The sequence below is a fragment of the Sebastes fasciatus genome, chromosome 10, assembly GCF_043250625.1.
Source record: "Sebastes fasciatus isolate fSebFas1 chromosome 10, fSebFas1.pri, whole genome shotgun sequence".
Taxonomy (NCBI): Eukaryota; Metazoa; Chordata; class Actinopteri; order Perciformes; family Sebastidae; genus Sebastes; species Sebastes fasciatus.
The window spans coordinates 4671960-4687347 of record NC_133804.1 but is presented as its reverse complement, the minus strand read 5'-3'; positions in this window follow the sequence as shown (position 1 = coordinate 4687347).

Below are 15388 nucleotides of genomic sequence, written 5' to 3'. Positions count from 1 at the left end.
ATACACACCTAAATATATTTAATCAATACCAATAAATATTGTACATGAATAAATACATTTAAAACAGTCCAGCCAAACTTCCCTCTATCCTATTTTTTAGCCCCTGTTTATAAATTAGAATAGAATATCACTTTATTAATCCCCGTAGAGGAATTAATGTTGTGCATTTAACCCATCCAAACACCCCATTCACAAGCACATGGCCGTAAGCTGGAGAGGCCTAAGGGCACAATGGCAGAAGCTTGCATCAGATCTTGACCCTGTCAACCCTCTCTGGTTGCCAGCTGTTATTTTGCCAGCTGTTATTTTGCCATCTGGCCAGGGATTTGAAACGGTAACCTTTGGCTACATGTCCGCTTCTCTAACCTCTAGACAACCGTCTAAGTTGCCCACCTATTACTTCTACCAGCCCACCGTAATTTAGCAGGTTAGAACCGGCCCTGCATGTAATGTCTCATTATTGCTCATAATGTACCATAATTTCCCGTAAATCAGACAGTTGTAATGCAAAGAAATAGCACTGGCTTAGTTCTGGTTAACTACTTTTTTACTTGTAGAGAGCAATATATCTATATATATCTATATATAGATATATATATAGATATATAAATATCTATATATATAAATATATATATATAAATATACAGTATATATATATATAGATATATATATATATCTATATCTATATATATATAACTTCTTTTTGGCCACTTCGGGGCAGCGGAAACAAGCTGTGTACACAACACTGAAATGTCACCTTTTAAACTCATACAGTTGCCATATTCAATCTCCTGTTAGCTCTGTTTTGGTCCCCACCAACTACAAATGGAAATATCTGTCTCTTTAGCTGCTAAATGCTCCATAGTTTCACCAGCTAATTGCTAACTTTGTCGTTAGGTGCTGGGCAGGTAGTGTAAAGAGGGTTTATCAAGCTTTTTTTCCCTGAAAACAGCTGCCTGCTGTGGCTGGAAATAAGATTGAGGAGAACGGTGATAGTGAACCTAAACAGTTATGTTGCATGCCATAAAAACAAAAAAAGAGACTAAAACTCTCTGTGGAGCAGACGGAAACTGCAGAGTTAGGTGATGATTATCTGTGGATCGATTACAATTACTTTATATACATATATATATATATATATATATGTATATATATATATATATATATATATATATATATATATATATATATATATATATATGTATATATACAGTATATGTGTGTTTTGGTAAAGGCTGAATGTGTGTGAAACCTGATGCAATTACACAAGCGAATGCCTCAAGGCTGGCCCACACTAAAAGATTTTTCAAAACGTAACAGATTTTGAAAATGTGAGAGACCCCACACATAACATGTTATTTTAAATTTAACAGTTTTGTTCTTATAGTGTGTAGTGAGCAACGATTTAGCCAAGACAGAACACCACACCTAACACATTCCATTCATGAACAAAAAGATTACAAAAAACGGAAATCTTGCAAATTCTCTCTTGATCAAACGTGACTTTAGTGTAAACAAACATAGCGGACGACTTGCAGGAAGACTTAGCGATGTTAGTTTTTGCACTACTTTGTATTGAAAATTCATGATGGATGAAATCATGGAGACACGTTAAACAAACACTTGCGTTGTTGCCACAAATCAACAAGTAGGTCCTCCATCTCTGAGCTCTGTCTTACTACTACTTTATGCTTCGCGTTTTGCATTAGCTCATGCATCAGCCACGGCCGCCATGACGGCGATGGTTGTCCTTCCTTCTTCAGTCAGCTTGGTTCTATTGGCTATCGTTTTTTCCCACGTGACTGCATCATCGGCTGTCCTCGGGGATCCCCACACACAACAGGATATCCCATTGTAAATATTGAACATGTTTAATATTTACGATTTGAGATCGGTGGTTGAGAAGGATGGACTTCCGAGCCATTAGGGGGATGTAAAAAAACACTCTTAACATACCTCACACAGGAACAGGAACATCTGGAGGGATAATCTTTAGAACCATTAAAAAATCGGGGCTTTGTTGACGATTTGTGGGAGAGGGGGGGAATCGGGCCCAAAATCGTCTCGATTCTCATGAAGTGTACATCGCATTATGGAGACGTGCAAAAAGCGGCACAAACATGGAGGAACACCCTCAAAGCAACGGAAGCAGGTACACTGACTCTCACACACTCTTTACAAAAAGACACAATCACAGAAGAACTTATTCACACGCAAACACAGCGAGACAAACATGAATATATAAAGGACCACATGCATCAACACACACACACACACACACACACACACACACACACACACACACACTCCTCAGTGAAAAGTGCTGCTGGCATAAACAAAACCAGAACACAAAGTACGGGGAGGAGTAATGCACAGGCATGAAAACGGGACACTGACTATGTTTGACAGAGCAGAGAATGTGTGTGTGCGTGTGAACCTGCTGTGAGTGCAATTGAGATTCTAAGGTCACAAGCCTTGTAGAAATATTTCACTTCAAACTAAAGACACCCCTCTGAGAACACACACACACACACACACACACACATAACCGTAGACGCCTCAGAAGTTTCAGTTTTAGTTTACTAAGCCAGCAGACCCTCCGCAAATAGGACACAGAGGAGAGGAAGATGTATTGAGAGGAAATAGCAGAGGAGCAGAAAAGTGGAATGGAAAATGAGTGAGAAGAGTGGGAAAGGGGAAGGAGGATGTGAAAGAAGAGGAAGCAACTGAAGAGGACGGCGAAGAAACAGACAGCAGTGACTCCGTGAATAAAAGTTGCATCTTCCTCCCCATGAGATACAGTGAGCATTTCACAAATGGCAATGTGCACCATATGACCAAAGTCAATGCTGACCCACACAGATTGTTCCAACATTGTATAGTGTGGTATGAACAAAAATCAAAAGAAAGTGCTCTGCTGAAACTGATGCTAGCGTAACATTTAGAAACATATTTAGCAGCCACGCCCTAAAGCATGGGTCAGTAACCATTACTATCAAAAAAAACTTTTAGGCAAAAAAAAACGGTCTGGAGCCGCAAAACATTTGAGCATTGTGATGAAGGTAAAACAGTTTATAATCTAAGTATATAGTATATAAGTCTAATGCAGTGAGGGCCAAAGTGCAAATGTACTACGGAGTATTAGAGCCACATTGAGGGAAAAAAATCTGAGAATAAAGTCATAACTTTACGAGAAAAAAGTTGTAATTTTACGAGAATAAAGTCATAACTTTACGAGAAAAAAGTCGTAATTTTACGAGAATAAAGTCATAACTTTACAAGAGAAAAAGTCGTAATATTACGAGAATAAAGTCATAACTTTACAAGAGAAAAAGTCATAATATTAAGAGAATAAAGACATAACTTTACGAGAAAAAAAGAAAATAACATAAAATTACTTATTTATAATATTATGACTTTATTCTCATACTATTTCAACGTTTTTTGTCGTAAACCTATGACTTTATTCTTGTAATATTATGACTGTATTCTTCAAATCTCAGATTTATATTTTTCCCTCAATGTGGCCCTATTACTCCGTCATACCGTAAACATACAACAATGATATATCAAAATGAAAATGTAATCAAAAAATAGTTATTCATTTCCATTTTTAAGAGGAGAGGAGCTAAAAAGTTGCTGAGCCCTGCCCTAAAGCATCCCCTGCTTTATGGTCTATTTGACTCTAAATGGAACCATAATTTACTGAATGAACATCATGGTGTATTGAAGAAGACATGAAACTAGCGATTGAGACCATAAACTCATGTTTACAATGTTTACAGAGGTAATAAATCAAGTGAGATGTAGGCTCATTTTCTCACTGACTTCTAGACAATCCAACTTCTTGTTTTTGCAACCAGAGGAGTCGCCCCCTGCAGGCTATTAGAAAGAATGCAAGTCTAAGACACTTCAATATCCACTTCACTTTCCAGAGACCAGAGTCACCCACTGGGGAAACATAAATAAAGAGAGAAGGGGAGATGTGTGACACAGTAGGGAGTCGTGGTAAAAACACAAAAGAGACAACACTTTATTTAGCTGTCCTGCCAGGAACAACTGCCAGTATCCAAGGACTTTTCTCCTATTCTTCATCTACAACTCCCTGTCATCACTAAAAGAGGAATTAAATCAAGGAGATTGTAGCATTTACCTCGATTCACCCACTCAGTGTTTCTCATGAGATGAGTGGGTGTGACTGTGATAGATTAGAGCAACTCGAAGCTCTTGGTAGTACTGCATTCTCAATAGATTAGCAAACAAAAAGTTGGCTTTATTTTCCTCTTTACACCACCATGGGGTAGATTGGAGATGACAGCAGCGTGTTGCAGAACTGATTAGACTGACTTCTCTGTGCTTTCTCGAGGCTGATTGACACATGATGCTGCAAAAATGCAAATTAGTCGACAAATCTGGTGATTTGTTTGTACTTGAACTAAAAGGTAGAGCATACTTCCAGATGCCTCAAGCACGAGAAAAAAATTTCAAATCTCTACATAAGGTATCTGAATTAAGTGCTGAAATTTGGAAAAGATTTAAATGTTTTTATTCTGCAGTATTGTGGTACAACCGTCGTTCGTTGATTTGGGACAATCTGGGAGGCGGGCCGGGGTTAGTCCATCTTTGAAGTGTCAGTTACCGGCATAATTTCAGTGGCCATTCAACTGGTAAGTGACACTTCAAAAAGCCACAAGAGGAAGAGAAAATGAAATCTGCCGTTCCACACGGCTCACGGGGATCCACAGCATGTAGCATCACTCATCATTTCGACATTTCATTTGACATTGATTCAGTTGGTGGAAATCCTACGTGTGGCTTGGGACCTTGAATGAGTCACTCACAGGCTTGAACATAACTGACGGTACTCGCATGGCATCATTTTTTTTCTCCTGCATTTGCTGTAGGTCTCGGCATAAGAAAAGACCTCAGAGCAGTGCCCTTTTGACCCTCAAGATCAAAATGTAATATTCTCTCCCTACACACTCCCTGGCACTCTCTCTCTCTCTCTCTCTCGAAATGATCTATTGGTCCTAGCCCAAGATAGTAGACATTCAGGCAGTCACCATGGCCCATTGACCTTGCCTCAAAGCCACCAATATCAGCATTCAAGGCTGATATATACACACACAGGTGGAGAAGACCCACTCACAATCATAAATACAGGCATATACCCCTATAAATAGGGTTGGGGTGTGATACCGCTTTATCAAATCTGAATCTTCTTCAAGTCACTTATGAATATCTAAAACAAAGATTTAATACAGCTCTGGAATCAGCTTTTGTTGGCTGTAAAACTACTTGTTTAATGTGTTTTGCATGTACATACAGATAATTTATAAAAAGTGAATAAGGTATATATGCCCTTTATACAAGGTCATTATAAAAGTGACAATTGACATATTGCTTAACATAAAACAACTTGCACGACTAAGAAAACTAAATTTACACAACCATAAAGACAAGAAACAAAAAAAACAACAACAACCACCCCACATAAAACCCCAAAACAAAAAAAAAGGACAACTGCAAAAATAGTCAGTCAGCTAATTGTAAACCGTGTCCATAATAGACATTAATGATCAGTACAGCCGCATATCACCCACGCCACAGTAAACACAATATTGATACCCCTCCAAACCATAAAAGTTGCCTCAATCAGTAATGAGTGGGAAGTTTAATCCTCTTAACGAATTGGAAGAACGGACCCCATATCTCCCCAAATTTAATGGTGGAGTCTCTTTCATATTAACTCTAGCTCCAACCTCAACATGCAATGAGCAGCATCATAAATTAAATGTTACATACAGTACATACATAATACATTGAATAAACATGTAGCCTTTTTTACAAGCTACTTAAGATCCCTGTTTCAGAAACATTAAGTTGAAGCTTAAATTATTGATATGCTATATGTATCAAAGTTTAACTGGGAGATTACAACAACTAAAACTTAAAAATCAGTTAGGGAATGGTTACACAGCTAGAATTGGCAGAAATGACACATTCTCACTCCCAACTTGTCAAATACCGCCGCTTGGTCAGTACCCCTCGGCATCGGAGACCGAAGCACGGGGTACCCCTCATGCTTTACTTTTAGACGGACCAGAGACAGCGTGTCAATAGACACTCAATGCATGCATAGTGTCCTTTCAAAATTAATTTTTTTACCGGAAGTTAGGTTTAGGCAACACAACCGCTTGGGTAGGGTTAGGAAATGGTCGTGGTTGATGTTAACTTCACTGACTAGTGACTCACAGGACTGACAATACTAATGAGTCTCATGACTAACGACTGACGTGACAAAATAAGTCAATGTTACTTTTAGTTTGACATGAACAGCGGACTCCTGGCTGAAAGTGTTTGTTTGACCCACTGAATCCAAATGACTTTGGCGATCCTCGCTATCAGGAGATTTGACAATTTCGACTTTTAGTGAAATATCTTTACAACAAATGGATGGATTGGCTCAATATTTTGTTCAAGACCCACCTGACTTTTACCTCTGGCGGCACTATCAAGTTGACATTTTTGGCTCAAAGTGAAATGTCTTGACAAGTATTGGATGGTATGCCAGGAAATTTGTATCCATATAAATGTGCCCCTTCAGGATGAATTTTAATCACTTTGATAATTGTCTGACTTTTCGTCCAGCACCAATTTTATTTTAATAATTTTTTATTTTGAACTTCTAAACAATCATCAATGTATTGGTCATGCCACACACTGAAAACAAGGTTATGGTCATGGTCATGCACACTGGTCAAATTCCTCTACATACCCCATAATTCCCTCCTCAACTCCCTCCTTCTCTCTTTCTTTCTGTCACTCACTCAGCCTCCAGCTACTGGATTGTTCTGCCATCATGCCATCATCTCTTCTTTTATTCTATCTCATTCTCCTTCTCTGACTTGTGCTCTCTCTCCACAGTGGTGGGTAATTAAAGTGGTCAGGGCCATTCCATTACCCGAGGGGTGGGAGACATATTCAAAGGCTGGCGAGATCAAAATGAAAACCAATTAGCACTGGGGTTCTGTCCTTTTATAATGCAGGGAGAGCCAGCCAGCTTATTGGCTGGCCTCTGTCTTTTTCTCAATGCAGAGAGCGCTCGCTATAGCAGGATCAGGTTGGATCGAGGTGAAAGTAGAAAAGGTGGAAATGCACGAAGGAGCCGCCTGTATCGGGTTTAGTGGAAGAGGTGCTTATTGGGGCGTAAGCATACGGAAAGGACACACATGAAGTGCTAATCTGAGAGCAGGATAATTGTTAGAGGGTCGTGTGACCTTGGCCACGAGAATGAGAAGAAGAAGAATGGAGAGGAGGATGTAAACGGAGGAGGAGTTACTGTATGTGGATGGTAAAGGGTGAAGACTTTAAGATAATTTATTAATGTCTTCAACTGGCCAAAGGCTGATATGTCTTACAGGCCTGAGCATGGAGAAGTCCAAGTAACCAATGTGTAATACTCATAGTTTTTGGTCATTTAATAACATATAATCTGTAGTTATTGGGATTTTCTTTTTAAAGAAAAAAAAGTGAAAATTGGTTTAAAAAAATAAACAAACAATATTACAAAAATCTGGATTCTAACAAGACTAAAAGTGTACAGCCATGCTAGTTGCTCTGTGAGGCTGTATGTAGACACAGTGGTGCTTTGAGAGAAATGCAGCAAGCCAACATGCTCACAATGATAATACTAGCATGTTGTTGTTTAGCAGGTATAAGGTTCCCCATCTTAGTTGAGCATGTTATGCTAATATATGTTAACACTAAACATATAGTACAGCTGAGGCTAATGGGAATGCCATTAAGTTATTAAAAAAATATTCTCCGGGGACCATGAATGTCTGTACCAAATGTGCGCCAAATTTTAATGGAAAATCCATTTGTTTTCCAGGCATTTCACTCTGAGCAAAAAACATTTATGGAATCACCAGAATTATTAACATGCGTCCATTGTGTAGAAGTGGACATATTTTAATGATGTGAAAACTTAGCCCCACTGGTGGCACTAAAAGGAAATGAGGATCACCAAAGTAATTCGATTGTATGTTAGAGGGAACCTGAATATCTGAAACAAATTTCATGGTAATTTTTCTCATACTTTTGGCACGGCATTAGAGTTGACTATTTTAATCCTTTCTCCTTTCCTATTGGTCTTAACGCTTTTATTATTTTAATGTCCTTTTGGTTTTAAGTTGGCCTTAGTTGTTTTATTGTGTTGTTTTTATGTTCTTATGTATAATTGTACAGCACTTTGGTCAACTTTTGTTGTTTTTAAATGTGCTTTATAAATAAATTTGGATTGGATTGGATTGGATTGTCACAATATTTTAATTTGAACCACAAATATCAATCTCCTGATGGTGCTAGAGGTGAAGTCAGAGGATTACCAACATGAGTATGATGCATCCTCTGGGGACCATGAATATCTGTACTTAAAGTTGCTAAATGCAAGATTGGAGCATTTTGTATTGCCCCCGCATTGCTCTCACCATGGCAACGGCTGAGCCAGCGGCTCGTAGCTAACGGTGCTAACAGTGAAAACAACGGCAACAGTGCTGACAGAGATAACGGTATTAGGTTGGGGGGGGGGACCGGAGTATTGGTGCTATGTTTCCATTATGATGCTGTCGGTCGGGATGGTGTTGGCAACTGTAACTGCTGTATGAGAGCAGTGCAGAGCAGCGGCCGAGAGCTAGCCAGTGGGGCACGCTCATATGCATTAACATGCCCTAAAAGCATGGGCAGCCGGCCTGGCTATGTCAACAAAGCACAGAGAATGTTGGAATACACACAGAGGGAATGTGACTTCCTTCTCTGCTCAGGTAGACATTGCTCCACTATATCTTTACATTGCAAATAGTTGTTTGACGCTACATTTATGCTCTGGATATCCTGTCGAACACCTTTAATTTCATAGCAATCTTGTAGTTGTCGAGATATTTCAGTCTGGACCAAACTGACCAATAGACTGATATTGCCATCCCTAGAGCCATGCCGATAGCATTGGTGTTCAGACTGGACATCCAAAAAGGGAGGTGCACCATTATGCTTTTTTCCCCTAAACTATTTTGGGAGGAACATTATGACCTGCAAGGTAAGGGTCACTTGACCGACAAAGCCAACAGCACCAGTTAACTTGTATTTGATATTTCTCCATCAGAGAATTGCAGAGAACAACATGACAAAACTAACACTTTAGATGGTTGGTCTCACTTTTAAGAATATAGCACTGTTGTCATCCAAAGACACAATGATTGCTCCTCATTCATCATTTTAGCTGCCCTGGGTGTCAGCCAGTGGTCTTCCTGGTCAATATCAACTCATACTGTCTTCTTTACTAAATTAGACTGAGATTAAGATTTTTCCAAACACTTTAGAAGTGTTCCCTCACATCGAGAGCTTTCTCAGTCTTTCCATGCTCTTTTCCTTTGCCTGAATAAACATTAGCTCCACTGTCAGAGATCACTGAAATTATGCCAACCGCCTGTCCATTAGAGACGTTGGATGTGAGCCATCTTGCTTAATGTCTACTTGATTAAAGGAATACCCTGACTTTTTGGCAAACAAGCTCTTTGATCAAATTATCATTGTGCGATGATATGATTGGTAACAGTTCTACCTTTGTGTCATTAGTATTAAGTACTGATGTGCCACTAAGACGATGCAAAGCTACAAATATATTCAAAACAAAATCTGTCTTGATGGTAATATTGTGTGTTATATGAAAAATGCACTGCTCAGACAGTAAATTAATTATGGCCACACAAATACTCATCTCTTATTAACTTGCAGGTGTCCATTAACATATAAAAGAAAGTGTAAAAGAACACACCTAAAACCGATATCTTGTCTGAATAATTGAACAGGGTATATTAAACTGTGACAACAATATTTTTTACTTGATGTCACGCAACTATTTTATATATGAATAACTGTCACTGAAACAGACCTAACCATGAATTCAACTGTTAGAGAGAAATGGATTATTATTCAACACAGTGTAACTTGTTTTGCTTTGGAAAGTGGCCATGACATTGTGGCTTATACACTCTGAGGTGTAATAGACTTGTCGGAGAAAAGCTCACTATTTAACACAATATATCTTGTTTGTTTAAACTGTTCCGAAACTTAAAGGTCCCATATTGTATAAAGTTCAGATTTTCAAGTATTTTATATTATAAAGCAGGTTTAAGTGCAATATAAATTATAATAATTATAACAAACTATCAAAACGCTCAAGATATGGAGTAATACACACAGCCCGTATTCAGTAATTGTGTGTTTGAAACAAGCCGTTAGGATTTCTGTCCATTTGTGATGTCACAAATATACAATATATAGATCACTACACGGTTTTAAACATAAACATTCTAAATGTGTCCTAGTTTATTTCCTTTTGCAGTGTATGTAAATAACATCAGCTGACAGGAAGTAAACATGTATATCTTCACAGAAGAATATTTTCAGCGTTACAGGGGGTTCATTCTTGGTCGGGACCAATAACTTCTTAGAATCTCTGCTGGTTGTTGGGCAAGTACGGAGAAATGGTTAAAAAACAATTGAACCTTTTACCAAGGTTTATGTGCTTGGTTCGTTTTGGCTGGGCACATGGTGCCAAACTACCAGCAAACTCCAGGATGTTACCCTCCGAATCCAACATTTTAAAATTCTACACATTGAACCTTTGGAAATAATAGAGTTAACAGGAAACTCAACATTTTCAGTTATGCCGCTGTTCGCGGCCTTCACAGAGCAGTAACTTCTAGCTGTTCCAAGAAGTTAATTTATTTTTAAGTGGATCCTTTTCATTGACATTTTCATTTGTGGTTTGAATTTTTTTTTGTCTCTCTCCAAAGATATTTTTTTACTACTGTTATGATGGATAATGGTTCATTTCAATGACATTTTAAGGTAACCCAAAACTAATTTTAAAACTGTCTTTACTTTATGTTAATTGATTCAAATCAAAGCAATTCTCTGCAGTTCTATTCTCTTCTCGTATAGACAATGACAATTAGACAAACAGCCAAATGCACATGAGATGCAATTACAGAGAATGTTGTGATCACATAACAGGGAAGGCGATCAAAGGATTTATCTACTATAATGTTTATCTGTTCCCTGAGACACCGGCACAAAATTGGAAACTGGTATTTTGTTTGCCTAAGCATAAGGCTTTACATGTTTCTGGGCACTGTTAGATATATGAGACATTTAGGATAGAGCTTCATGGGAATTTCTGCTGTTCTATATTTCTTTTAGCTCTGTAGTTTGACCCATCAGATTCAGTTGATGGAAATAAGCCCTTTTTTCCTGCAAGTATTCAATTACTGTCTCCTCTGTCCCCCCAGGCTTCATACAAATCAATAGTTTGGAGGTTTACACACTTAGCTTCGGTAGTGTGACTTGAGATCCAAAGCCAAGACAGATTCTGGCTAAATCCATCCAAATAAGTAATGGGACTTTTAGGGTCAGTAGTTTGACCCTTCAGGTCATTGTGATGGAGATGGGTCATATAATCTAGTCCCTGCCTTTATCTCCCCTATGTCCTTCAGGCAATGTACAGATCAATCTTGTGTATGGTGGATTGGAGGAGTAGGGCATATGTGACTTGACTGCCACAGTTTTATTTTCTTATTAGAATAAGTGTATATTTTTTCTAATTTTTCCCATTCTTCCAAAATTGTGGGAAAACAGAATAATAAGCACAAGTTAGCAGATAGCATGAGCAGCAGAATCCACCAAAATATTACTGCTTTGCTCAGTTAACCTCCAGAGAGGTCAGAGAAGGTTACAGTTTTAGGCAAGTACTTCTCAATCTAAAACTAGAGACTAAGCTGCTGATTGAGTAGTCCTCTCAACCCCAATCAGCTTCACCAAAAAGACCTATGAAACAAAACCGGACTGGACTGACAAGATTTCTGTCATCTCCGTCCACTCTCTTCATCCATATTATTTGGTTTGACCCTAAAAGTCATTTGCTTTTGACACAGCATTCATTCACAGTTATGTCTAAATTGGCTCAGATGTGACAACCTGCTCAAGCATATGGGCGTTTTGAATTTTTTGTAGAAAAACGATCGACTTGGAAGTGAAGAAGCTGATTGAATTGAAAAGCAAATTAAACTGGGGCCTCGGTTATTATGGATATTGAGTCATCAGTCTTCTTGTGTCTTTTTTGTCCCCCAGGCGTCCTGCAAATCAATCTACGGCTGAAGTGGTCAGTGGTCACTATTGCTTTCGGCTGGAATGGGGATTGGTAAATGGGACCAAACATAATCTGTAATGGATTGAATCTGAAAACAAGCTAGAGGTCATGATGAGAAAGGTGGGGGCATTCATTCATTCAGTGGCTGTCTTCTGAATTACTGTCCCTGTGCCCCTCTAGCTGACTGATGCAGCGAAGGCAACAAAAGCTGATGACCCATCTGCCTGTGAATGAGGACGCACAAAAGGGTTATAGACCAATGTATTACTTTCAGGAGCGGTGCAGAGTCTGGTGGCCAAAGTGGTTCCAGCAGCTGTGTTTTTGCCCTTTTGTAGTCTGCTTGTAGTTGCTATTCAGTACTGTTGATACTGAATGAGTTGAGGGACAACTTCTTCCTAATACAGATGTTTTTTCTTTCATTGTGTGTGATCTAACACTGTATACTGTAGGCCTACTGTTCTTAATCAGCTGTTTGCCTGAAACTGAGGTTACACCGTATGATCCTAAGTACATAAATGGTTCTGATTAGTTAGTTAATTAGCTCTCAGACAAAGAGGTAATATTTAGGGCACGAGCACCGACAACATCAGCCAGTGAAGGCCCTATTGAAACTGTAGGAATTCTTTTTCTTTTTCTTTTTCAGGCAAATGAATCGCCTTTTTGAGGGCCAAAAAACTTGGCACACTTATCAGACGCGATGAAAAATTTGATATTTTAAGGGTCTTGGGCTTAGGTGTTGCAAAATGTCTCGCTAGCGCCCCCTAGAAAGTTTGAGAAATTGAGCCCCTACCTCTGGTTTCACCTACATGTATGAAATTTGGCAGACAGATGTAACATCTGAGACGCACAAAAAAACCTCTTGAAGGTATGCCCAAAACTGAACAGGAAGTCAGCCATTTTGAATTTAATGTGCGATTTTCGCCCATTTTTTGCGTTTTATAGACCACGTACTTTAACGAACGCCTCCTAGTTCCGCCGACGCGCGGGAAGGTGCAAGGGCCCGTTCATCGCTGCTTGCAGCTTTAATTCTGTTTTGTTTTGTGGTCGTTGTTTTGTAACTTTTAGCCTTGAATCATTTAAAGTGTATTAGCTACGTGATGCAATTGTTTTCTGTCAAGATAATTGTTTGGCCATTTTCTATCTGGTTGGTTTGAATTGCAATAGTGAAAACTTTTCAAAAACATATCAAAATGTCCTAGAGACTTATCAAATCACTTTCTGTAGAATAATAAACTCCTCCAATATGATCGATACTGTATTGACTTCAATACAAAACTATTTAAAATTCTGGAATTACTCTTGAAAATGTGGGGATTGTTATTATATTGATGATTAGACATGAATCTATTAACATCAGCAGATTTTCTTTTTTTAATTAATTATTGTATTATTTATTTTATTTTATGTTTTTTCATGGTTGTTTATATATATTTTAATTAATAAGCCCTAAATATGTTTAGTTAGCCCAGTTTAACTTACAGGAATTTTTGTGAAAGATATTTTGCTGCCATGGAATAAATACATTCCTGATAAGTGAAAATGAGTTAAGTTGCCTTCCAATGTCTTTAAAGTAAAAAACAGACCGGGAACTGAATCATTAGACAAAAGGCTAAGAATTGACTCTGTCACTTGAAGTCATGATGACAAAACATTCACCCATTCTGACCACTTTTGTAATTATCTTTCCAAAATTACATGTTGGAAAAGGAGGGTTCATTCTTTTTTTTTTAATAGCTTTATACACTGCTTGTGTGACACTACTGCTCACTATGAATCTCTGTATGAAGTTGTAGAGGGGTCAGGAGTGGCCTTCCTTTTATCTGATCCTCTGCCTTTACTGGTCAGAGTTGACAACTGCCAGCATAATAAAAGTATGGATTAAGTAATGTTGATGATCACTCTGCTGACCACATCGCCCAAAACACAAGGATTTGTGTAGTGTGTTTGGAGTTACTATTCTGAAGGTACTGGAGCCAGAGAATAAACACTTTGGAAAAGTGCAGGAAGCCTCAGTGAATCTGGGGAAGAACAAGGGAGAAGTAACCACGCCAATGATTCTAATAGGCTGAGAGCCACGTCGTTCAACGAAAAGTGCCCCCATAAGAGACTTCTCTTTAGGTTTTAATATCTTCCTAATGGTAAAACAACTGTCACAACTGTCATCAAGGCGTTGGTAGCTAAATTAGCTGTTAAGAGCCTAACCACTTGTGTGAGGAACTTATAACTTTTAGGTATTAAGTAGGGACTTTATGAATCCTGCATTTTTGGGACACCATATACCAGCTGTTCAATGTGTTGAATATTTTAAAGCACATCTGTACTGGCTTCACAACTTGGTGGCCATGGTGGTGGGTGCTTGCTGCTAACACATGGAAATGAAGTTTCGCTGTCTGATTTGATTTGATTAATTGTCAGTGTGCAGTAGTACAGTGTCTGATTATTTAAACACAGCTTTAAAGTCTTTTTCCATCCAGTTTTGGCCTTTTGAGATGGGACTCATGATTACTCATTATCTCACACTGATGAGGCTTTTGCTTCAATCAAAAGTTTAATTTGCATACATCAAAAGTGGTATTAAAAGCAGCACATATTACAAATGACCCAAGATGTTTGAATAGTTGCATAAATTGCATGAAACAAAGAAGTAAAAGACATGCGGAATATGTCAGGAAGAGGCTGTTTTCAGGGTACTGGAAGCATCGTGAGCTTTTTTCTCAGAATTAAAGACCTCCAAAATTACACTATTTCTGTGACCTTTACATATGGACAGGTGAAATGGCAAAATCAGTGATACACACAAACACACACACAGTCTCTGATGCAGGCAGAGAGAGCAGTAAAATGTGCATTGCTCAGCGGTTGCTGCTGCCTTTGGCCTGCAGACATGGAGAAGGTTGAAATTCAATCAGTCACACTCTGGCAGGAACCTCAAATGTGTGTGTGTGTGTGTGTGTATGTGTGTGATTGTGTGGCTCATGTGTGTGTGCATTTTAAAACGTGATTCTCTGCATAGCCCTGAGTGAGTGTGTACCATATCCGAGCAGCTGCTTACCTGCAAGTATTATTGTCTGTGTGTGCAGTCATGCATGAGGGTGAGCGACAGTGGGAGTGTGCGTGTGCAGTTTTGAGAAATGCCTTTATTTCTGTCAGTTCAGTGCATGCATGTGTGTGTGTGTG